The sequence below is a fragment of the Heptranchias perlo genome, chromosome 27 (assembly GCF_035084215.1).
Source record: "Heptranchias perlo isolate sHepPer1 chromosome 27, sHepPer1.hap1, whole genome shotgun sequence".
Lineage (NCBI taxonomy): Eukaryota > Metazoa > Chordata > Chondrichthyes > Hexanchiformes > Hexanchidae > Heptranchias > Heptranchias perlo.
In genome coordinates, this window is record NC_090351.1 from 17,774,102 (window position 1) to 17,798,460 (window position 24,359).

At 43.3% G+C, this 24,359-nt stretch overlaps 1 long non-coding RNA gene across 1 annotated transcript in view; it reads left to right on the forward strand.

Moving 5' to 3' along the window:
* LOC137344443 (uncharacterized) overlaps nucleotides 1–24,359 on the forward strand; it is a 92,373-nt gene that overhangs the window by 26,504 nt on the left and 41,510 nt on the right. The gene's annotated exons all lie outside the window — the stretch shown is intronic.

Here is a 24,359-nt window from a genome sequence, read left to right on the forward strand (position 1 = left end):
ATGTTTGATTTACAACGGAACAAAGGTCTGGGGGTTTTGATACTTCAAAGTACATCAGAATGTAATTGCTGGCACTTAACCTGATTATGGTCCCGACTGCAATATGTTTTATTGGTTTGGAATTTGTGACAGATAAGTAAGTACAGTAAATCCTGTTTTAGTGATGAGCTGGTTAAATTGGCTGTCTGCCAATAAAAGACACTTTTTTTGCTTTTTCACTTTTTAATTGTTATCTGAATTGATTGACTGCTTCTAATCACTTTGACACTGCTGCCTGGTACCTCTGATTCACCTATCATGCTTGAGGAAAGGGAATAAAGATACTAATCAACTCGCCCGATTTCAACCTCACCTTCTTTTGGTCAATCACAGAATGATTGACAACTGAGTCATGGACATGTTTGTGTCCCAGATCAAACCTTGAGAGGAAAAAATGAGTAAGGCAGTCGTTTACTATAAAATTAAATTAACCATAAAACAATTTCACTGCAAACTAATATTATCGCACTGAAATTGCCTAACAGACGTAAATATCTTCCAAGTACAACTCCTGCGGCATCCAAGAATAGTAAAGAAGTGATGTTATTTACTCAGTGCTGAATATATGCACCAATTGTTTGGTTCTATTTTGATGCTGAATATTTTTAGTTTTTCTAAACAAACTGTCTTAACAACCAAATCCACTGCCTTTTGAAGCTAAGAAATGCTTGCTGTTGTGTGTTCCTTGCTGCTTCTGAGTTGGCAACCGGGCCAAATAAACCATCTCTGTAATGGGTCCTGGAAGTGGGAGGTTTTTTTTTCTGAAACAGCAAAATATATACAATACTGGTTTACTTTATATTTGAATTAAAAGTGTTTCAACCTCTTCTGCTTGATCTTAGTTATGGAGTTAAGAATATCTTAATCTCGATCAAGCCAAGATCAAAAGCTCATAGAAATATAAACAGTTAGTGGATCTGCTGTGCAGTTACTCACAGGATCAAAGGATATGGTGGAAGTTTGAGAGAGATGTGATGAGCGAAGTACAGTTAAAGTGTGACACATGCTATAAGCAAGACTGTAACATATTATGCCAGATTTAGGACTAATATTTAAAACCAAATCCAATTTGATATGGTATGTAAAAATATATTGATATTGAATCAAATGTTAAAATGTTGCATAATTCTATAATATATAAAGTAACATATAATATGCATGCCATACTGCAGGAAAGCACAGGTGCCTCAATGCGCTGTGCCACACTTGTAGGACATGGGGCCTTAGCCATTATTATTCCCCAAATTCCTTGTTTAAGCCATGCTATTGTTGGAGAGGCACTGCTGCTAGATACTTCGCCACAGGGAGAATGGACAAATCAGAGGGCCAGAATATATATTATCTATCTCATAGAGTAGGAACTCAATTTTATGAGGGGGATGTGAATCATGCAACAGATTCCCATGACCTTGCTGGTTTTACATGTAAAATGTAGTGTGGAATGACAATTTATCAACATTCCAGTCCCTAACAGAATGAGCAGGGCTAGGGTTTGTGATAGTTCATCTGTGTTTTGTCACTTTGAGGGCCAGAGCAATCTTTCAAAGATTTGTGGTGACATTGAAGATCTGTTCCCACCCTTAATTTGCCAAAGATGCTGGGAACGATTCCTTAATTTGATGTTAGATAATCTGTCACAATTTCCCCAATATACACTTAAACAGAAGTGATTCTGGTCAGTATTATTTGGACTATTTGACCGTACAAATTATTTATTAACACATATTCTAATAATTTAAAACCACATTTTTTTAATGCAGTTACTTAGTATCTTGGCTTCATTTTGAGAAAATAAAAAATGGAACATAATCTCACGCTGTCTGCCAGATTGCATTAATCCCGAGCCTGTCTAATGTTAAGGAAAGCACTGTTACAGCCAACACTTTAGGAGGAGAAATAAATTCAAAAGGCCATCGTGAGATACTGAAATCGATCCAAATAATTGCAGACAGGCATAAAGTACAGTGGTGAGAGTGTCACTCGTGATTGTTTATTTTGGATATAAAATTGAACCCCTGCTGCTTTGGGCCACTTTTTATTGTGTTTTATTTAAACAGTTCTTTTTTAAAAGAGATGGATTTTCCTAGTAATGGCAAGTGACCCAGATGGTAAACTTGGGTATGAAAGCAGTGATATCCCTAGATGACAGTGACCATAACATAGAATGACTTGGGATAAACCAGTATCTGTGAACAAATTTAAGAGAGTCAAAGTCAAGGCAACAAGGGAAGAGTTTAAACAAACTGACTGGAGGATAGTACTTAAGAAAAACTGTAGTTGAGGATAACTGGAGTTCCTTTAAGGACATACCACTGAGCATACAGTATAAGTATATACCAATGAAAAGTAAACACTTTCTTTCTCTCTGTTTTAAAAGAGCTCCTAAATAGACATTTAAATAACCTAGACTGTAAATAAACCACGTGATAAGCGCACAATGACATCAACAGTTGCTTTTGTACAGCTGAAATTAAAGTTCACCTTTGTATTACTAATCTGCCATGTTAAGTTAATTCCATAAAACCCCAATAATGATTGCTTTGTTTGCTACTGTCTGGAGTGATACTTTTGACTTCTGCCTATTCCTTATTGTGATGGAACAGAGGTCTGTCCTGCTTCAAACCAAAAAAACTCCAATATATCTGTTTCATAAGATAGGCTAATATCTTGTAAATTTAAAATGAAACTCTGTGGACTGTTTTCCGAAAGGAAATATTTTGTTTTTGTATACATATCGGACTAGAGATGGCCGTTAATTTTGGGGGGAGGCAGTCAGCTGGTCTTCCAAAGGCAAGTTATCCCATGTAAATTGCAACAGAAATTCTTGCCTGTTTTTGAAACATTGCATGCATACAAATGCATAATAGTGGTTCTCAGGACCAAGCTATTTAATATGCAAGTCAGACACTAGAAGATAACAAAAGACCTTCCAAATACCAGGGGGGTAATTTTAAATCCCAGGAATGGGGGTGTTGGGGGCGGGTGGGCAGTAAAAATAGTTGATTTTTGGAGCAGGACTGCATCCCGTCTCCAATGCGCCCACTTTCGGTTTAACCCAGGCATGTTAGGGTGCTCCCAAATAGACATTTAAATAACCTAGGCTGTAAAAAACCACATGATAAGTGCACAATGAGATCAACAGTTGCTTTTGTACAGCTGAAATTAAAATTCACCTTTGTATTACTAATCTGCCATGTTAAGTTAATTCCATAAAACCCCAATAATGATTGCTTTGTTTGCTACTGTCTGGAGTGATACTTTTGACTTCTGCCTATTCCTTATTGTGATGGAACAGAGGTCTGTCCTGCTTCAAACCAAAAAAACTCCAATATATCTGTTTCATATGAAATTCTAGATAGGCTAATATCTTGTAAATTTAAAATGAAACTCTGTGGACTGTTTTCTGAAAGGAAATATTTTGTTTTTGTACACATATCGGACTAAAGAAGGCCATTAATTTTGGGGGGAGGCAGTCAGCTGGTCTCCAAAAGGGAAGTCCCGTCCCCACTTAAAGCTGCTGGGCCGACACTGAAAGGGGCAATTTACCTCACTGTGATAGTTGAGACACTTAGGACTCGATTTTTGGACATCCGAGCCGGCGGGTTCGTGGGGGGGTCTCCGAAAATCGGGGATTCCCTGGGCGGGTCCGGAACCCCGGCTCCAACCCGCCCACTTCCGGGTTCCCCAGTGATGCCCTTAGATGCACGCGCAGCCCCCGCATGCGGGACTCCCGCCGGCAATTAAAGCCGGCGGGATCCCACTTAAGGCAATTAATTACATAGTTCAGGTTGTTAGCAGACCCGATTTGTAGGATATTTTAGGAGGGGTGGGATTTTCATCTCAACTGAGCATGTTTCCCGTACTGGGGGAAACACTTCCAGTTGAAATGTACATGTTGCAGCCACCAGACAGTGGTGGCAGCTGCAAAGGTCCATTTGACAGGTGGGGTGGGGGAGACCCTCACTCATTGCTGGAGGCCGCTCTGTCACTTTGGACAAAGTTTGGCCTCCACCACCTTCCTCCTAACAATAAAATTCACCAACTTGGAACCTCAACCCCAGTGTGCAAACACATTTACCTACCTTGCGGACCCCCTCAAACGTACATCTTCCGGATCGGGGGCCGCCATAGCTGCAGTCATGACCTTCTCGGAGGACATGTGGAGCTCCACAACATAGTGCTGTGACACATCCACCTGCACAGCAGAAGGGAGGGCAACCGCAAAGGGAGATGCGTCGCAGAAGGCACTACCCTCGCCACAGGGTCCACAGACCGAGGCTCAGCTTCCTGTACCTCTCTGAGCAGCAGTGCACACGGAGGCTCAGAGTCATTCGACATGTAGTCGTGGACATCTGCAGCCTCCTTCATGCCAAGCTGCTCCCGGCTGGCCTGAGCACCATCTTCTTACCTGTCGCTGTCAAAGTCACCACTGCCCTCTACAACTTCTCCTCCGCATCCTTCCAGGGTGCCACCGGGGACATCGCCAACGTCCCTCAGTCGTTTGCACAAAAGAGCCCTGCAAATACACCTACACCCACTCTGCAGTGACACAATGGGTGGCATTAGTTGTAGGTCTTCATGCTGATCCTCAGGAAAGGGCATTATTGCACAAACCAGACAAGATTCGCAAAGACGTGGCAGTAGTGGTGACAATATAATATGTAATGTGAGTTGATCAGAAATCAAATATAAGTAAAAACCATGACAAACCCTTAAATACCCTTGTGCATCCCCTTCATGCTCACGACACGTTTGCCTTACGCTTCCTACTACACATATGTGATGCATGCCCTGTGGCTGCAGCACAGGTAGTGGCAGGTTGGGTGAGGCTGACCGTGAAAGAGAAGCATGAGAGGGTGAGTATGAGATAGAGCCATGAGATTGTATGAGGATTGGGTTGAGTGGTAGTGGTGGGATGAGTACTGGCAAGGTGAATAAGTGCAGGTAAGATGAGGATGAGCTTTGAGTGGGTGTGAGGAGTGATGTGATAGAGTAGTGTTGGCAGTGCAGAAGGAGTTGTAGGGTGGGGGCCGTGATGTGAAAGATGGAGTCTAGGAGAATGAGTAAGTGCACTCACTTTGGCTGACCTAGTTAGGTCATTGAAGTGCTTCCTGCACTGGATCCATGTGCGGGAGACGTTGCTACTACTGGTGACCTCCTCTGCCACCTCGAGCCAGGCCGTCTTGGTGGCACAGACAGGCCACTTCCTTCCATCTGCTGGGTAGAAAATCTCACTCCTCCTCCTCACCCCATCCAGCTGGACCTGGAGTGAGGCATCGTTAGATCTGGGAGCAGCCTTTCCCCTGGTCTGCTCCATTCTGTAATTTTGACTGTTTGCTGCAGGAGCAGCATTGGAGGACTGCCCCTTTAAATAGGGCTCCTCCAGCTGACAGCCTGTGATGCGGGTGCACAGTCCGCCCGCTGCGCAGGTTGACAACGGGAAACCTGGAAGCCACAGTAAGTGCCTTCAATTTACCTGCAATTGCATCTCTTTCACAGTCAGTCTCAACCAAACCAATGCATTCAGCAGTTGGCCACGTCACCATCCCTCACTACTTTCTCCCCTTACAGGGGAAGAGAGCCCAGAATGCACGGGAGAGGGCGAAGACTGGAGGGGGGAATGCAACATCAAGTTGTCCTCACGGATGTGGAGCAGGAGGCTCTTGAACTGAGCCGCACCCTCAAGTGCCTGTCCGTCGGGGATGCCGAGACTGCCACCCGACAAACGGCTGGTGTCAGAACTTTAACATTCAGCACTCACAATAGCAAATGATGTTAACATGCCTTGCCATCTTCAGCACCTCAACATCTGTCATCATGCTTAATATTGCCTTCTGTTCTCTATCAGGGCCTTCAGTGACCGCCGTGACGGCAGAGGGCGTCTCCTCAGAGGACCTGCCGGCCTCTGAGGGGGCACCATCACATCTGAGCGAGCCATCCACCAGTGCAGATACACACACCTCAGTGGGCCCCCGTCCTCACTTAGTTGGGTTCGCATATGGTGAGTCACCACACACATGAGCACGAGCAGGCACTGGTGGCAGGGGCAGCTGTGGAGAGTCCGCATCGGTGGGAGCACTCTTCTCCAGGCTCTGCTCAGCTGGACACAGATGCTGAACCCTGGTGGCCATACTTTAAAAGGAGAATGATCGAGTGGCAGCAGCACATTTGTGCGGTGCTGGAACAAGTGCCATCGCACTCTCCACAATCGCGCAGAAGCTGGAGGAGTCAAACTCCTGCATGAGTGGAATGGTGGCACAGGTGCAGGAGGAAATCTCTGAGGTACTGTCACAGGAACGTGAGGGCATCTCTGAGATAGTGTCGCTGGAACGTCTGCGATGGATGGAAGGTGAACCTCCATCGAACTTCAAGCAAGGCTCACCAATGAGTCCATTGAGGCCCTGACAACGGCCTTTCAGACTCAGGGTGAGCAACTTTCTGCCACCTTAAACCGGCAGGCAGATACACTAGCACTGCCCTTACAAGGCTTCACACATGTCCTCCAAACTGTCGTCCAGCAGGGTGGTAGGAGTGATGTGGGCCTGGACCAGGAGAGGGATGGTGACGAAAGGGGACATGGAAGTGGGGACGCCACTCAAAGCGCTCCCATGTCTCACCTGTTGCCCCCCTCTCAACCAGTACCCGCAATGCTGCCTCCTCTCCAGGTGGTCGAGTCTGCCCCTGCACAGGTGCAGGTGGAGCAGTCTTGGAGGGGCCCTCATGGGCACCAAAACCCAGAGGGCGTAGGCCCAAAGCATCTAATCGGTTAGGTCATGAACAAGAGCAACCTGCCACTACCTCTGCTGCAGCCAAAGGGGATGCACCACGTAGGAGTACTTGTAAGCGTAAGGCAAAGGCTTTGTGAGCACAAAGGGGATGCACAAGGGTATTTGACGGTCTGTCATGTTTTTTATTTATATTTGATTTTTGTTAATGGCACATTAAATATTATTGTCACCACTACTGCCACGTCTTGGCCATTCTTGACTGGCTTGCGTAATAAGTCCCTTTCATGAGGTTCACCATGAACACCCACACTTGATGCCACCCATTGGGTCACCCTACAGTGGGTGTATGTGTAGTTGCACGACTATTTTGTGCAGGTGCCTGTGGCGCTATGTTGTGGAGCTCCACGTGGCGGAGGTGGACGACGTGCCTGGCGAGGCTGGTGATGTTGCTCGTCCTCGGATGAAGTAATGAATGCAGCTATGGCACCCCCCCCCCCCCATCCTGACGGCGTGAGTTTGAGGGGGTCCGCAAAGTAGGTAAATGTGTTTGCACAGCAGTGTTTAGGGTGTAAATCAATAATTTTTTGAGTGGAAAGGCAAAGGAGTTGCAGCCAAAACTTTGTCTGAAGTGACAGAGTGCCCTGCTGCAATAAATGAGGTTTTCCCCCCAACCGTTAAATAATCCTTTGCATCTCCCACTGGCTGCTGGCTGAAACACGTCTGCTCCAACAGGGAATGTTTCCCAAAGGACGGGAAACACGCTGAGGATCCATGAAAATTGCACCCCTGCCAAAATCTCCAGTCAATGAGGTCTGTCAAGTACTTCAATTACCTAAATAACAATGTAAATTATCATCCCGCCGGCTTTAATTGCCGGTGGGAGTCCCGCATGCGGGAGCTGTGCGCGCACCCGAACGCGTCATTGGGGAAACCGGAAGTCAGCGGGTTGGAGCCGGGCTCCGAACCCGCTCTGGGATTGCGCCATTTTAGGAGCCCCCCTGCCCCCAGTGCACCCGCTCGGCCATCCGAAAATCGGCCCCTAAGGATCTGAAATTACTATCTTCACTAATTTTAGTGAAAAAAGTAAATGTGAATAAAACATGGTGTAGTGCTAATAGAAAGCACTGATCTGTGTTTAGCACTGATTTAAGCATTCCCACCTCCCGGCAAAAAGGTGTAATGCACAATAGCAGAAAATGAGTGAAAAGGGACATTATTGTTTAATAATCATGAACTCATACAGCTTTAACCAGCTCAGAAGCAAGTGTCCGTATTTTACTCCAGGTCGGACAGTTCCAATTTAGGCTCCCAAATTTTTTTGCTCCGTTCACAGCAAAATATCCTTTAATACAAAATGTATATTTATGTGCGCTGTGAATGAGCGTAACTTGCTACAGGATGAACAATTAACCTTTACTATTTTGGATTGGAGGTTGCAAGGTTATTTATGATACTAGACAGAAGCAAAAGATATCCAGCAGACAATTTGCAATACATTGCTTATTAGTTTAAACTATTTTCAAATCAAAATCACAAAGTGTCCAAAATCTTAAAGACCTTTTTGGAATCTTTTAACTGTGACTTTGAAGATCATAACAAGGGTGTGCATCCACCCATGGAGCCCTGGCACATTACCACGATGAGCTGAAGCTAGGGAGCTGTAGAATTGTAAAAGCTGGCAGCATTTATACTTCTCTATGATGACTTTTGCCACCTCAGGTCGAGGCAGCCTTTTCACACCAAACATATAAATGTGTTTTTAATCAACTTTAACCTCCATGATATTAGCTCGGGGCTGGGAACCCAGTGTATCCGTAGGTATTCGCGTGGGGTACCAAGAAGCCAAATGAATGCATCGGAATCTGTGACCGCAACTCAACTGAAGGTAAGTATTTGTGCTTCAGCGTTTCCCATGCGCCAGGCAGCCAGATTGAAAGGCCGGCTGCTTGTCGGGAGGGAAAGGAGCCGCGAATCGGAGAGGAGGACGGGAGGGAGGGAGAGATCGTAGGCTATGGAAGAAATCGGAGGGGTGGGGAGATGTGGATAATATTGGGTGGGCCTTTAAGAAGGTCGGGGGTCCACCACTGGGGGAGTATAGCATCAAGTGAGGGTGGCGGTGTCCAGCATCGGGGTGGGGGGGGGCACTATGGGGGGAGTCCAGCATCGGGAGGGTGTCCAGCATTGGGGGGAGGGTCTGGCTTTGGTGTGGGAGTCCAGCATCGGGGTGGGGGGGGGAATAGGGGGCCAGTATTGGGCAGGGGGGCCACCTTGGGGGGGGAGGGGGCTAATCGCGGGGGTCGATTATGCCAGGTGAGCTTATTGTGCCTGGATGAAGCACTCCTGTTCCTCCGGGCCCATAAGCAGTGCAATAAAGGCACTCACCTCATGGGTCTGGCCCTTCCCGCCTGCTTTCACCTGAAGTGAATCAGAAATGATGGGACACCCAAACAGGTAAGGATTAAATTTGTTTGCCATTTCTGGTACACGAAAAATTAAGGGCTCGATATTAGGAGGGAGGCGGGTTGGCAGCGGGGGGGTCGACTGGGCGCGTGGGTAACGCACCCAGTGAATTCGGGGTGCTCCGCACGCGATCGCAGCCTAATTGAACGCACTTACCTTGGCTTCCAGTTTTGCACTGGAAAGCTGCGCAGCGGGCGGACTGCGCAGCCGCAGCATAGGCTGTCAGCTGGAGGAGCCCTATTTAAAGGTGCAGTCCTCCACTGACTGATGCTGCAGAAAGGAGCTAAAATTACAGCATGGAGTAGCCCAGGGAGAAGGCTGCTCCCAGGTTTAACGATGCCTCACTCCAGGTTACCCACCCGCCCAGTCGCTCCCCCACTGCCATCCCGCCTCCCTGGTAATATCAGGGCCTTAATGTCAGTTCAGATGAAACTGCGCTGCGATCTTATTGGACAATCCAATATCCACAAATGCCCATGTGTAAAGTCACACTGTTGTACACTGCAAGTATCCCGATTTTATTTGAGTGAGAATCAATCTATTTACTTTAATCACACTGAAATGTAATTTGCAGTTTGTACATCATAAAAGGCTATGTCACATAAATAGCGTGCAGAAGACATGCGATGTTTTTACAGCTGCTTTCCTGATTGCTGGAAAAATGAGTAACTCCTGTCACTAACACAGCTTGCCTTGCTCTCAAATATCAGCTCCTCTGCTATGGTGGGCCGACGACTTATGCAGAAGATGAGTCTGAGGTATAGCCTCCTAATACAGCACCAAATGCTGCTAAAATTTCTCTTCTGCCCCGTATTGCTTAAGCTGCCTTTGCATTGAAACAGTGCATACCTGAACTGATACTGGATAAAGTTGACAGCAAGAGACACACCCAGACTTTGGATCCAGGCCTGCTGAGCAGTATTTGGCTTTGCACTGACGCTAAACTTGTGGCATGGAAGTCAGCGTGAAGGCTTGAACTGACTCCGAAGTGAAGCCAAGTAACTCCCTCACTCTGCTGTCAGGCTGGGTTCAGTCTTCTGATCCAGGCTGCATTTGTGCTATAAATGCAGCATTGTGGAGTGAATGTATCCCTGAAATTCATATATTTCTAATTAGAATGCTTTAACCTAGCAGGTTCTAAAGTCTCGCTGTATGAAAATAAACAGAAGTTGAGGTATGAAGTATTTCAGTGGGTTTGCAATCTCTCTCACTGTTTTGTGCACTTAGAATCTGAACCTTGAAAAAGCATTGAAAGTTGTAGTGTGATTCGGAGATGAGTAAAATTTAATTTACATTCAGGTCACACAAATGATAATCAAGAATTGTTTTTCATGTCGTGTATGGAGATCTCTTTTTTTCTAATTTTCTTACATTTCAGTCCTCTAGCTGCTTCCATGAGAAGCCCACACAGGCATATGATTAAACTTTGCCTCTTCGTATCAGCTGGAATCTAGTACTCTGCCTACGCAGAATACACAGTATGGCATTGTGGAAATGAAATGAGGCCACCGTTGTGCAGTAGGACATTTTCTTGGACACTGGTCGAACTCTGAATGGGGTGAAAAGTCAGATTTTGCTACATGTATCTGAATTGGCTTATTCAGATTGACCCTAACTTTGCCATGTTTATGGTGTACCCAAGTCAGGGGCCACTCAAGCATAGAATGAGACTCTGAGATAAGTAACTTTGAAATGGGTTCAGCAGAAATGGTTATTGCCTTGTCTCTCCTTGCAAGTTGCTTAGCATCATACATCCTGTTCCAGTTAAAAGAACAGGTTTGCCCAAACTGTATAGCTGTGTGTGCTCACTACCATTGTGTGATCAACCAGCAGGATCTAGCATTCAATGGAGCAAGCCGGATGATGTATATTAAAGCAAGCGTGTGCTCATCGCCCATTCTGAGTCTGAATCCATTCTTTCCTTAGACCTCTGTGAAGCATCCTTTTTTTTATTCGTTCATGGGATGTGGGCATCGCTGGCAAGGCCAGCATTTATTGCCCATCCCTTTTTGCCCTTGGGAAGGTGGTGGTGAGCCGCCTTCTTGAACCGCTGCAGTCTGTGTGGTGAAGGTTCTCCCACAATGCTGTTAGGTAGGGAGTTCCAGGATTTTGACCCAGCGACGATGAAGGAACAGCGATATATTTCCAAGTCGGGATGGTGTGTGACTTGGAGGGGAACGTGCAGGTGGTGTTGTTCCCATGTGCCTGCTGCCCTTGTCCTTCTAGGTGGTAGAGGTCATGGGTTTGGGAGGTGCTGTCAAAGAAGCCTTGGCGAGTTGCTGCAGTGCATCCTGTGGATGGTACACACTGCAGCCATGGTGTGCCGGTGGTAGAGGGAGTGAATGTTTAGGATGGTGGATGGGGTGCCAATCAAACGGGCTGCTTTGTCCTGGATGGTGTCGAGCTTCTTGAGTGTTGTTGGAGCTGCACTCATCAAGGCAAGTGGGGCATTATCCTACTTTAAATGCACTATATAAATGCCAGGTGGTGGTGGTGGGGTGATATAATTCCGATCTCTTCAGATTTTAATGAATTTATCCAGTTCAAATCATTCGGCAAATGGGAAACAGTCTACTCGCTGCAAATCAAGGCCACTTATACAAACAGCTTTAGAATTGGAGGGCTATTAGTTTGCCTATCATTGCAGCACTTGTGCACATTGACATGAAAAGCTAACTTCTGGGTAGGAAATTACAGCAACAAATCTTTTGAATATAATTTCCCAAAATTTTTTTTAGTGCAACACGCAAAAAGAAATAATAATTTTACACATGATCATAAGTCAGACTGTATTACAGCCAATGTAACACTTATTAATGTACTTGTACCTACAGTGGGGAAGCCCATAACTGAATCCCTTGAATTCTCGTGATGTGTGGTGTTGCACTATAACTGAGGACTTTGATGTTCTCCTTGTCAATGTAGATTGCCTGATCATCCATAGGAGGCAGGTAATCTGGCCAGACCAGAATCTGGAACAGGTTAGTTGCTTTATGCGGTCACACGACATTCCCCCATCTGCAGGCAATATAGCTAAAATAGCAGTCAAAGGAACGTCATACAAATTCATTAAACCTTTGCATGGTAATGTTGTGGACAGTAATTTCTAGACTCATATTTTCATCACACCCTGCCAAATGGTACCATTCTTGTATGTATTGCGCTGTATGTCCAATGCACATAAGCAAGCTTTTGATTTTGTTTGTGTAGACATCCACTGACCAGTGTCTAACAAGCAAGTTGAAGCTGTGCTTTTTTTAAAACAGATTGGGTTTATGCAAATCAGCTTCTCATTTCTCCTTGGGATGGCGCCTGCAGTGAGAGTGGACACCATGGCCTCCCATTCCACTCTCTCCAGTGAATATGGTGGTAGAACCCTGAAAATCGCAGTGATACACTTGCTGCTCCATTCCCACCTGCCACCATTTTGGTTGGGGCCTGTACATAGGCAGCCCAAGCACCCACCTGTTTCAGGAGGGAGCCTATTATTAACATGCTATTCCAGGTCCTATGTCAAAGGACCCGACTCAAATTTGAGGTACCAATGGATGGAGTGTGCCCACTGGTAACAGGCACTGAATGGCCTTAAAGGGCCCACTGCAGCCATTCAGGAAAAAGTACGTTTTTTAAAAAAGATTTTCATGGGAGTAGGAAGAGCATGAATGTTCCTCCTGAAATCATGAGAATCCCCAATCTGCTGCTGGCACTCCGTGTTCTCTCCCGAGGATATCATTGCCAGCTCAGCTTACCATTCAAGCCGCTGAAACCATGCTCACAGCTCGCCAGCAATATTGAAATAAGGCCCAGCCCTCAAAATGGCTTGGACATCTCAGCAGGGACTTTGATGACACAACCACTCCTGCTGCCACCAGCTCGAAATCTGACCAAAGGTAAGATTAACCCCCATAAGTCAAGATAGTTTCCTACTTGCTTGTAACGATCAAGCTTCTCCTCTCCCTTCCAAAAAAATGACAACTACAAACAGACACTGTTGAATTATTCTATAGAAACAGAAAAGACAGGTTTTCATAGTTGACAATGAACAGCAATATCATAACTCTTTTATTTTTGAAGGTGTGTAAATGATAGATTTTTATTAATGTCTCCTGTTAAGATTTTTACTGTTAATTTATTCAAAAAGAGCAAATTGATTTTCTCTCACACTCCTCAGATAGTCACTTCTTCCAAAGTAAAATAGAATTGGACCATACCGTATAGATCAAACAACATGGAGCGCCCTCTACAGGTTTGTACTTCACTGTAATTTAGCACATTGAGCATTATAATGGCATTACAATAGAGTGCACACTGAATTTGCACAACACAGGATAGTTTATTATGACAGTCACTGGCCTATAAATTCCATGGTGTCGCGCCCTTTTCTTCAGGAGCAAAACAGGTGCCTAAGCATCCAATAAGGCGGGCAGGGCATGCATGCTCAATACATGCCAGAAGTGCAACACCCACTATATTGGTAAAGGCAGAAAAAGAGGCGTACAAGGCCTGTGCCTAAAACAGGTGTTAGGCCCTTTGCATATGAAAATAGGGGGCCTATCGTACGTTTGAGGCTGCCTTTGTAAAATCGGGCTGCCCTGAATGCAGCCGATGCCGGTCAGGTAGCCAGGTCTACATGGGGTCCAGCAGTCCTTAAAGGGACCATTAAAGATAGACCCACCCCTGACCCTAGCCGATTTGCTGGAGTCAGAGTTATTTAGATGTTGTTGATGAGCTCTTGCCAGAGTAAACTTCATCTTCAACCAATTCCTCTTCTATCTTTCCTATTTATTTCCCCAAAAGAGGCTTTGGTAACTTTCAAAATTTAACTTTTAAAAAAAAATCAAATTAGAATGAAGAAAATAACTGTCTTTTTCTCTATTTTTGTCTTTCTCTCTTTCTCTCCACCTCTGCCTCGCAGGTGTAAGTGATTAGTATTGCCCTTTTCTAACTGCCAGTAAAGCACAAGGAAGATAAATAATTGGCTTCACATTCAACTGGTGCTTTTTTTTTGAAACATGAACTAACATTAAATGAAGCAAATCTCCCTCTCGCTGTCTGAGCCCTCTCTCTTTCTTTTCATTTGACCACAGTCTCTATCTGTCTCTGTTTCTAATCCTAGACTCTCTCTCTCCCCTTCAGCATAATATACTTTTTAGAGTTTCTAGAACACAAATGAAAAACTACAGCAGATATATGATCAGAACACTGTCATTTTGTTCTTTCACTCACTCTTCCACTTACATACACACCCTCTCTTTTAAAAAAGAGCTCAATCTGAATTTTACCTCAATAAAGGTTTTGAAATTTATCATCCATCTTTTCTTCAAATAATTTTGAAAAACTTTTCAGCAGAAACTGCTAGATACTAAAGCAAAATACTCCTCAGTATAGCTGTCTAAAAGGCTGATACATCCTGGGAAATTAGGTACACTGCACACACTCAGACTACAGAATCCACACTTAGCTCAATGTCACGGGTCTGGGAAAAAGTATCAACACCAAACCTTTTGGGGGAGGCTGACGCCATTAAGTAAAACCTTTAATTGAGTCATTAAAAGACACAAAAGACAATTAATTGGATAAATTTAATCATGTTATTATGAAATATGTAATTCTTTTGAATCATTCTTTTTGGTTAAACCCTTATTATTGGCATAAAAAAATTTAGTTACTGAGAACATTTTCAGAAAGCATTTTGACAGAATTACCAGATTAAAATTTATCCTGTTAAGAAATCAAATCCATTTTCATTGTGAAGTGCAACATACATCGAGTGTCAGCTTATCTTGGTGGTAGTCCTCTCACCTCTCACTCAGAAGGTTGTATGTTGAAGCCCCACTCCTGGACTTGAGCATATAATCTAGGCTGTTGCTTCAGTGCAGCGCTGAAGGACTATTGCTTTGTAAGGAGTGCTGCTTTGTTGGTGGTGCCGTCTTTCAGATGAGATGTTAAACCAACATCCTGTCTGCCTGTTCAATAGATGTAAAAGATCCCATGGCATTTTTTGAAAAGAGATGGGGAGTTCTCCCAATGTCCTGGCCAACCTTAAACCCTCAACCGACAACACTAAAAAACAAATTATCTGGTCATTAACCTCACTGCTGTTTGTGGGATCTTGTGTGCATATTGACTGCTGCATTTGCCTACAAAACAACAATGGCTATACATCAAAAGTAATTAATTGGCTGCAAAGCACTTTGGGACAACCTGACAACATGAAATATCCTATATAAATGCAAGTTCTTTCTTACGATTGGATTCTGTGGAGGTATATTGATTTGATTATGGAGTCAGTTAGTTCCATCCCAGGGAATGTCAACTGGAGAAAGTAAATCAAACTGAATTTCTATTGCTGTTGTCTTATTTTAGGAATCCTGATTTGCAACCTAAGCCAAACAGCTGTCAGCTGGCTAATAAAATTTGATATGGCAGGCTAACTGAAGCCCACAGGGATCTGAAATGTGCCAAATACATGGAAAATGAGAACATCTAACACATTGACTGCAACTGGCAAGTTATCTTCACTGTGATCAGGTGTCAACTCGTGACATGAATCAAGAATGGTTTGCTTTGACAACCAAAATTGCTTGTGATGTTGGCTGTCAGGCAAATAGTACATAATTGGGGAGTATTCACCCGCACAGGAGTTTACCACTTACTGCCCTATGTCCTTTGCCTTGTATGCCTTATCGTGCTGAGGAAGAAACTCAGCCCAACCATATTTTTGTCAGTAGTCTAGTGCTGAAGCTTGCTTGTTTATAATTTTGCAAATACTTAATACCTGGTTCAGAAAGGTTATGCTAATGAAAGTGTCAAATTAGCATGAGGTAAGGAGAGCAATAATTTAATTAATGAAGTGCAAAAATAGATATGCAGAGGTTCCCATGTGTCAGCAGACAAGATCGGGCTCAATTTGATGTCCCCATAGTCAAATAGGCCATCAACATCCATTATCCTGGCTTGCACGTCACGAAAGACCATTTTGGGAGGTATCAGGATGACCGGCACCCATGGAGCCATAACCTAATGAGGGGTCTTTGCCTTCAGGAAAAAAGGGAAGACAATTGGTAAAGATTCTTAATGTTATACAGTGATTGCTCCTTGTGTCATCCATGTAATTAAAATCAGCTTTGATAACTGAGTGCCCATTTGGGGTATTAATCATGGGCCTTATTATAGTACCCTTATGCTCATACTTGTAGATTTGGCTTTGGAATCACAAACTGAGGCTTCAGGCCGTAATGTCTGTTGACTATTGAGAATAAAATGTAATTGAGATCCCACACCAGAGATAGCACAGTTTCAACAGGATTTACATCTACCAAACAACCAGCCAGCCACTAGATCATTTTTCATTCTCCAACTTTGTGCCTGGGCCTGACTGTCAAAATATTGTTAAAGAAGCTGTCAATGATGATATTCTGGGCATTACATACCGCTTGCCCACTCACTGAGTGGGAACCCTTCCTGTTTCTGAAAATGTGCCCATTCAATGCAGGTGCTCAGAGGGTCTTGTGGGCACAGTTAGTAATAACAGGGATATTGAGGAAATGCATGAGTGTGGGGGTGGCTATGAATGGGAGAAACACAATAGCAACAAAATTTTCCATGCAATACATAAATGATTGATAGAGTAGAGCTGCAAAGATAATCATGTAACTCAAATTCTTAAAGTATCAGACAGTTGTAATTTTTCTCATTGGAAGGAAGAGCATTGAGATATGATATGCTGAAAGGTAAGGAGAATGAGGGTGTAAGGAGGATATTTCATTTAAACTGTAGTTACAGAACTAGAAGACATGGAGGGGTAAAAAATAACCAGGGCCCGTATCCAGAGCCAGAATCGGCACTGTGTAAGCAACACGTGTCCCAGTCAGGAGACCCAAGGCCCACCCGAAATTAGAGATGGGCAATAAAAAATGCTGGCCTTGCCAGCATTGCCCATTCATATTTTTGAATGAATAAAAAAAAATTAGTCCATGGAGCTCATTTCAATAACTTGGGCGAGCTGCCAGTGCTGCCAAAGTCAGCTCGTCCATCTCTGAAAAATGTTTTACTACGTTAAAGGTGCTATATAAAGGCAAGTTGTTGTTGTTAACCCAATTTAGGGTCAGATGTTTTTCAGGCATCCTTGGAGTGCCAGACGTTAGTCCCTGAAATTGGGTCTCTGCGCCAATGTCACACCCATAAAATGGGCATAACAAGGCCCAATTCCTATCCCATAATGTCAAAATTAACGAAGTGCGAGGTTAGAAGAATTATCCGTGCTTATGTGTGCACATGTACATGCACACTAACATGCATGTGCACACACAGAGCCATGGATATGTGGAATAAACTTCTATTAAATATTAATGTTATGTTAATTTTAAAATAAGCTGGATGAATATCATAGTATGAATGTTATAGACAGAGATGATGAAATACCAGTCCTGTTGGGATCATGTTATGCATCTAGTTAGGATTGAAGTACGGAGATTGTAATCGTAAATTGATGTCTTTGAGCTTCTGCTTTTTTAATCTGGGGACAAAGGGAAAAGTCACACAGTAAGGTCCTACAAACAGTAATGAGGTCATGACCAGATAGTTTGTTTAGGTGTTGATTGAGGGATAAATGTTGGCCAGGACACAGGTAGAATTCCCCTGGTCTTCTTCTAATAGTGCCATGGGACATTTTATGTCCACCTGAGAGGACAGGTGGGACCTCGATTTAGTGTCTCTTCCGAAAGATCGCACCTCCAACAGTGCAGCACTCCTTCAGTACTGCACTGAAATGTCAGCCGGGATTATGCATCTGGAGTTGGACTTGAACCTACAACTTTATGACGAGAGTGCTACCACTGACCCAAGGCTGACACCTACGTAGTTAACTTTGCTTTTTGGCTATTGAACAGCTGTATCTTTCATAATCAATGTATTAGTTACGTAAAAAGTTATTTATATTATGTTAGTACTAAATAGCAGAAATAACTGAGAAAAGCCCAATCTCTCTGCACGTTGTACAATTTGTGACACATGTAGTGTGGTGGCGCAAATTATTTTCTTTTAGTTTTGCCCTTCTTAAGTCTCCTCCCTGATTTTAACGCCATTACTAGGAAACAGGATGCCCCTAGAGATGTACTACAAGGCCAACTGACAATTATGTTCTACAGTTTGCTGCAAGGAGGTGCCTGAGTTGGCATCCTGTGATGCAGCTCATTGGCGCATCATTTGGAATGGCAAACATTTGACTTTTATGATGTCTTTAGTTTTTTGTGAACTAGCTGTAATATGATTTCAGCTTGTTTTTTACAATTCTGCATACTTTGAACAAGAGGAGTATAGATATGACGCTGGATAAACAATGGCAAAAATTAAGAAAGGAATGTTTCAATATTCTCAACAAATATACATTCCACTGAGAAATAAAAACTCCACGGGAAAAGTGATTCATCCGTGGCTGACTAAGAATAGTATTAGATTAAAAGAAGAGGCCTATAATTTTGCAAAGATTAGTCAGCCTGAGGATTGGGAGAGTTTTAGAAACCAGCAAAGGATGACCCAAAAAATTGATAAAAAGGGAGAAAATAGAATATGAAAGAAAACTTGCAAGAAATGTAAAAACAGATTGTAAGAGCTGCTACAAGTATGTAAAAAGGAAGAGAGTAGCAAAAGTAAACATTGGTCCCTTAGAGGCTGAGACAAGAGAAATTATAATAGGGAATAAGGAAATGGCAGAGATGTTAAAGAAATATTTTGTATCTGTTTTCACAATATACAACACAAAAAGCATACCAGAAATAATGGGGAACCAAGGGGCTAATGAGAGTGAGGAACTTAAAGTAATTAATATCAGTAGATAAAAAGTACTGGAGAAACTAATGTGACTAACAGCCGATAAATCCCCTGGACCTGATGGCCTACATCCTAGGGTTCTAAAAGAGGTGGCTGCAGAAATAGTGGATGGATTGGTTATGATCTTCCAAAATTCCTTAGATTCTAGAATGGTCCCAGCAGGTTGGTAGGTAGCAAATGTAACCCTGTTATTCAAGAAAGGAGGGAGAGAGAAAACAGGGAACTACAGGCCAGTTAGCCTAACATCAGGAATTTCCATTGGGAAGATGCTGGAATCCATTAATAAGGAAGTGGTAACAGGGCACTTAGAAAATCATAATATGATAAGGCAGAGTCAACATGGTATTATGAAAGGGAAATCGTGCATGACAACCTATTAGAGTTTTTTTGAGGATGTAACTAGCAGGGTAGATAAAGGGGAACCAGTGGATGTAGTATATTTGGATTTTCAAAAGGCATTTGATGAGGTGCCACATAAAAGGTTGTTACGCAAGATAAGGGCTCATGGGGCTGGAGGTAATATATTAGCATGGATAGAGGATTGGTTAACGGACAGAGAGAGTAGGGAAAAATGGATCATTCTCAGGTTGGCAAGCTGTAACTAGTGGAGTGCCACAAGGATCAGTACTTGGGCCTCAGCTATTTACAATCTATATTAATGACTTAGATGAAGGGATCGAGTGTAATGTATCCAGTGTTTGCTGACGATACAAAGCTAGGTGGGAAAGTAAGCTGTGAGGAGGACACAAATGGCTCAAATTTGAAATGGTGGCGGGTTGGCAGAAGGGGGATGGTGAAGGTGAGCGTGGCAAACCCGAATAAAGAAAACCTTACAGGCCGGCTGCCGTCAGGAGCTGCAACACGAGTGGGGGGGGGCGAGAAAGAGAGAGAGCAAGATGTCATCCGGCGCTGGAACGGAAGATTGGGGCGGGGGGAGGGTGGAAGATTGGGGGAGGGGGAGGGGAAGATCGGTGGGGAGAGGGGAAGATCGGGGGGAAAGAGGGGGACATTGGGGGGGGGTGAAGAGGGGGACATCGGGGGGTGAAGAGGGAGACATCAGGCAGACATCGGGGGGGTGAAGAGAGGGACATTGGGGGAAGATCAGGTGAGTTAAGAGGGAGACATCGGAGAGGGAGACATCGGACATCGGAGCAGGGTGGAAAGGTAGGCTGATCTTGTGTTTTAACTGGATGCTATGGTTTTTTTGATGTACCTTATTTCGTTTCTTTTTCCCTGAAGCAGTGGGCAAGCCGCTCAGGTAAGTTAAAAATTATTAGAATCACGTAATCTGTCACAAGTAAAGTGCCTTAAGTGCCTCAGTGAGGTACATTTGGCTCTTTAACTGTCATCCAGCCGGCTTTAATTGCCGACGGGACTTCCGTTTTCAGGTCGCCCGCTCGCACACAGGTGCGTCCTTGGGAAACTCGGAAGTCAACGGGTTGGAGCCGGCTTCCGAACCTGAATGGGATTTCCGCGATTTTCTGAGCCCCCCGCCCGCAACACTCCCGCAATTTCCCCATAAAATTGAGTCTGCCAAGGGATATAGACATTTTAAGGGAGTGGGCAAGAAGGTGGCAGATAGAGTGTGGGGAAAAGTGAGGTTATTCATTATGGTAGGAAGAATAGAAAAACAGAATATTTTTTTAAATGGTGAGAAAATATTAAATGTTGGTGTTCAGAGAGATTTGGGTGCCCTCGTACATGAAACACAAAAATTTAGCATGCAGGTACAGCAAGCAATTCGGAAAGCAAATGGCACGTTGGCCTTTATTGAAAGGGGGTTGGAGTACAAGAGTAAGGAAGTCTTATTACGTTACCTCACCTGGAGTACTGTGAACAGTTTTGATCTCCTTATCTAAGTATGGATATACTTGCCTTAGAGATGGTGCAATGAAAGTTCACTAGATTGATTCCTGGGATTAGAGGGTTGTCCTATGAGGAGAGATTGTGTAGAATGGGCCTATACTCTCTGGAGTTTAGAAGAATGAGAGGTGAACTCATCGAAACATATAAGATTCCGAGGGGGCTTGACGGGATAGATGCTGACAGGTTGCTTCCCCTGGTTAGGGAATCTAGAACTAGGGGGCGTAATCTCAGGATAAGGGTTGGCCATTTAAGACTGAGATGAGGAAGAATTTCTTCACTCAGAGCGTTTGAAATTCTCGACCCTAGAGGGCTGTGGATGCTGAGTCGTTGAGTACGTTCAAGGCTGGGATAGATAGATTTTTGGGTCTAGGGTAATCAAGGGATATGAGGATTAGGCGGGAAAGTGGATTTGAGGTCGAAGATTAGCCATGATCTTATTGAATGGCAGAGCAGACTCGAGGGGTCGTATAGCCTACTCCTGCTCCTATTTCTTATGTTCTTGACCTGATTCTACAGAGAGAACAGTGTCAGAGATGGCTTCAAGCACGGTTATCGGAAAGGAACATTTGTCAGACTTCTTACAATAAGAATATGCTTGAAATTTGATTATGTTTAAAGAAATTTATCAGTCTTCATCTATAAAAATATAGAGATTTAAAATCTTAAAGACCTTGATTGCACAGTAATGTGTATAATGGCCCAGTTATATTGAAGTTTTTGCTTTGATGCAACATGATTTTCACAACATGAAATTCTGGAAAGACCCGGGTGTGAAGTTGCTGAACTAACAGCTCATTGAATTTTGGGAGCTGGTGTCAGTCCACCTCGAGGAGTTATTCTTGCACCAAACCGCCTTCACACCAGCTGCAATGTTAAATGCCTGGCCAGAGAGATTCATGTTGTTGGCAGTGCAAGTCAACTCTGAAAGCTCACACTAATCTAATCGAGAATCTATAAAAATGGAATACTATGTCAAAAATGAAAAACCTTAACAGTGGAATGTACCACATTAGGTTGCTCTCAGCCTACAATACTGAATGATATGATTGATAGAAATTGGATTTTAACTTTTAACATACTAGTTGGTGAATTTCATGTACTAACTGTGGGGGGACCATCTTCTTCGCATGCTATTTGTAGCAAAATCCTAAGCGTGTTTTTGAACAACTGGTTTATGATTTTGTTCTGCAAGATGAACCGAGAAAATCCTGCCCTCCATATCAAATTTCTTTTTATTCACCAGGTAAGGAAACAAATCGAGAAACTCAGTTAACAACATGAATTGTTTCTTCACCTTCTACATGATGCATCACTTGTCCGATTGGGTAAACAACAGTTCTAGTTCTACGGAATTTACTTTTATTCAACAGGAACGAGCAGCTGATTCTGAATTCGCATTAACATATAAACAAGATCTCTCATTACAGTTTAGATACAGTTCATCTGAAAACAGGAAATCTCAGTGAAAATAATCTATACCTCTCAGGATATATTGAGTCATGTTCTGTGAAATGCAGGCGGACGTGCAAAGAGATGCTGTGCTCATCGGGCAAGGGTCAGCACTTTAGCACTAAGTATACAGTCTGCCACCCTGGATGTTTGCCTCATGCAAATACCAGCTGGCTAATGGCCACCTAACTGTAGGTCTGACTTTTAGACTGCTTCTTCCTATACATAATGTAAAAAAAAATCAAACCTACAGCTGGGTGACCACTGGCAAAAATCACTAATACCAACAGGTAAGTCACAGCACAACATTTACAAGTTATGACATATTGCAAAAAGATGCCAGTTATGCAGCAGGTTTTATGATGGGCGGCATATGTTATTTTTTTATTTTTAATTTCTTCACTGTTTCCTTCTCCTGGTTCACGGACAGTCTCATAGTAATTCTCAGTGCAGTTTATTGACTGACTTATGCATGATCGAGTTGATCCCAGCAATTTCCCCACCACAATAGGGCAGAACTTGACACACTGGACTATTGCGCTGGCCAGCCACCTGAGCTAGAACTGTTGAATCTATGCCACATCAAAAGGAGTTTGAACTGCTGTTGAAGTTGAAATGGATTGCATTCGCACATATTAAAAGAAGTTAAGGAAGAGCTAGCAGAGGCACTATTACATGTATATAAAAATTCCTTAGAAAAGGGAATACTGCCAGAGGACAGGGGACAGCTAATGTTATTCCTATATTTAAAAAGGAGATAGAACAAGTCCAGGGAACTATAGGCCAGTTAGCTTAATATCGGTGGAAGAAAAGATAATGGAATCTTTACTCAAAGATGTCATTGAAAAACATCTAGAAACTGAAAATATAATAAAGAACAGTCAGCACGGATTTCGAAAGAGAAGGTCATGTTGGACCTACCTTATTGAATTCTTAGAAGAAGTAACAGAAATGATAAATAAGGGTAATGTAGTAGATGGATTTTCAAAAGGCTGCATGAGTACTATGCGGCACCTTTCATGAGGTGCCGCATAGTAGACTCATGACTAAGGTCAGAGCATGTGGAGTCATGGGACAAGTAGCAGAATGGATAGCAAGCTGGCTACAAAACAGAAAACAGAGAGTAGGGGATTAAAGATAGTTACTCAGACTGGCAAAAGGTGGGAAGTGGTGTTCCACAGGGATCAGGGATGGGACCACAGTTGTTCACCATTTTCATAAATGATTTGGACTTGGGAATCAGAAGTACAATTTCAAAATTTGTGGACGACACCAAATTGGGGGTATAGTTAATACCGAGGAGGACTGTGACAAAATACAGGCAGACATTAATAAACTTGCAGAATGGACATGTAATCCCCAAATGAATTTCAGTATAGATAAGTGTGAGGTATTACATTTTGGTAGGAAGAATAAGGGGGCCACATACTGCTTGGATAATAAGAGTCTACATGGGATAGAGGAGCAGAAAGATCTGGGAGTACAGACGCACAAATCACTAAAAATAGTGACATAGGTTAATAAGGCCGTTAAAAAAAGCAAACCAAGCATTTTAGGGCTATTTTAGATTTAGTATTGTGCAATGAGAAAGGGTTAATTAATAATCTTGTTGTAAAGGAGCCCTGAGGGAAGAGTGACCATAATATGATAGAATTCTTCATTAAGTTTGAAAGTGATGTAGTTCAATCTGAAACTAGGGTCTTAAATCTAAACAAAGGAAACTACCAAGGTATGAGGCACAAGTTGGCTGTGGTTGATTGTGGAACTACATTAAAAGGTATGACAGTAGATAGGCAATGGCTAGCATTTAAAGAATTAATGCATAATTTGCAATAAATATATATTCCTTTAAGGTACAAAAACCCAACAGGAAAAGTGGTCCAACCATGGCTAACAAAAGCAATTAAACATAGTATTAAATCAAAGAAAGAGACATATAAAGTTGCCAGAAAAAGCAGTAAGCCTGAGGATTGGGAGCATTTTAAA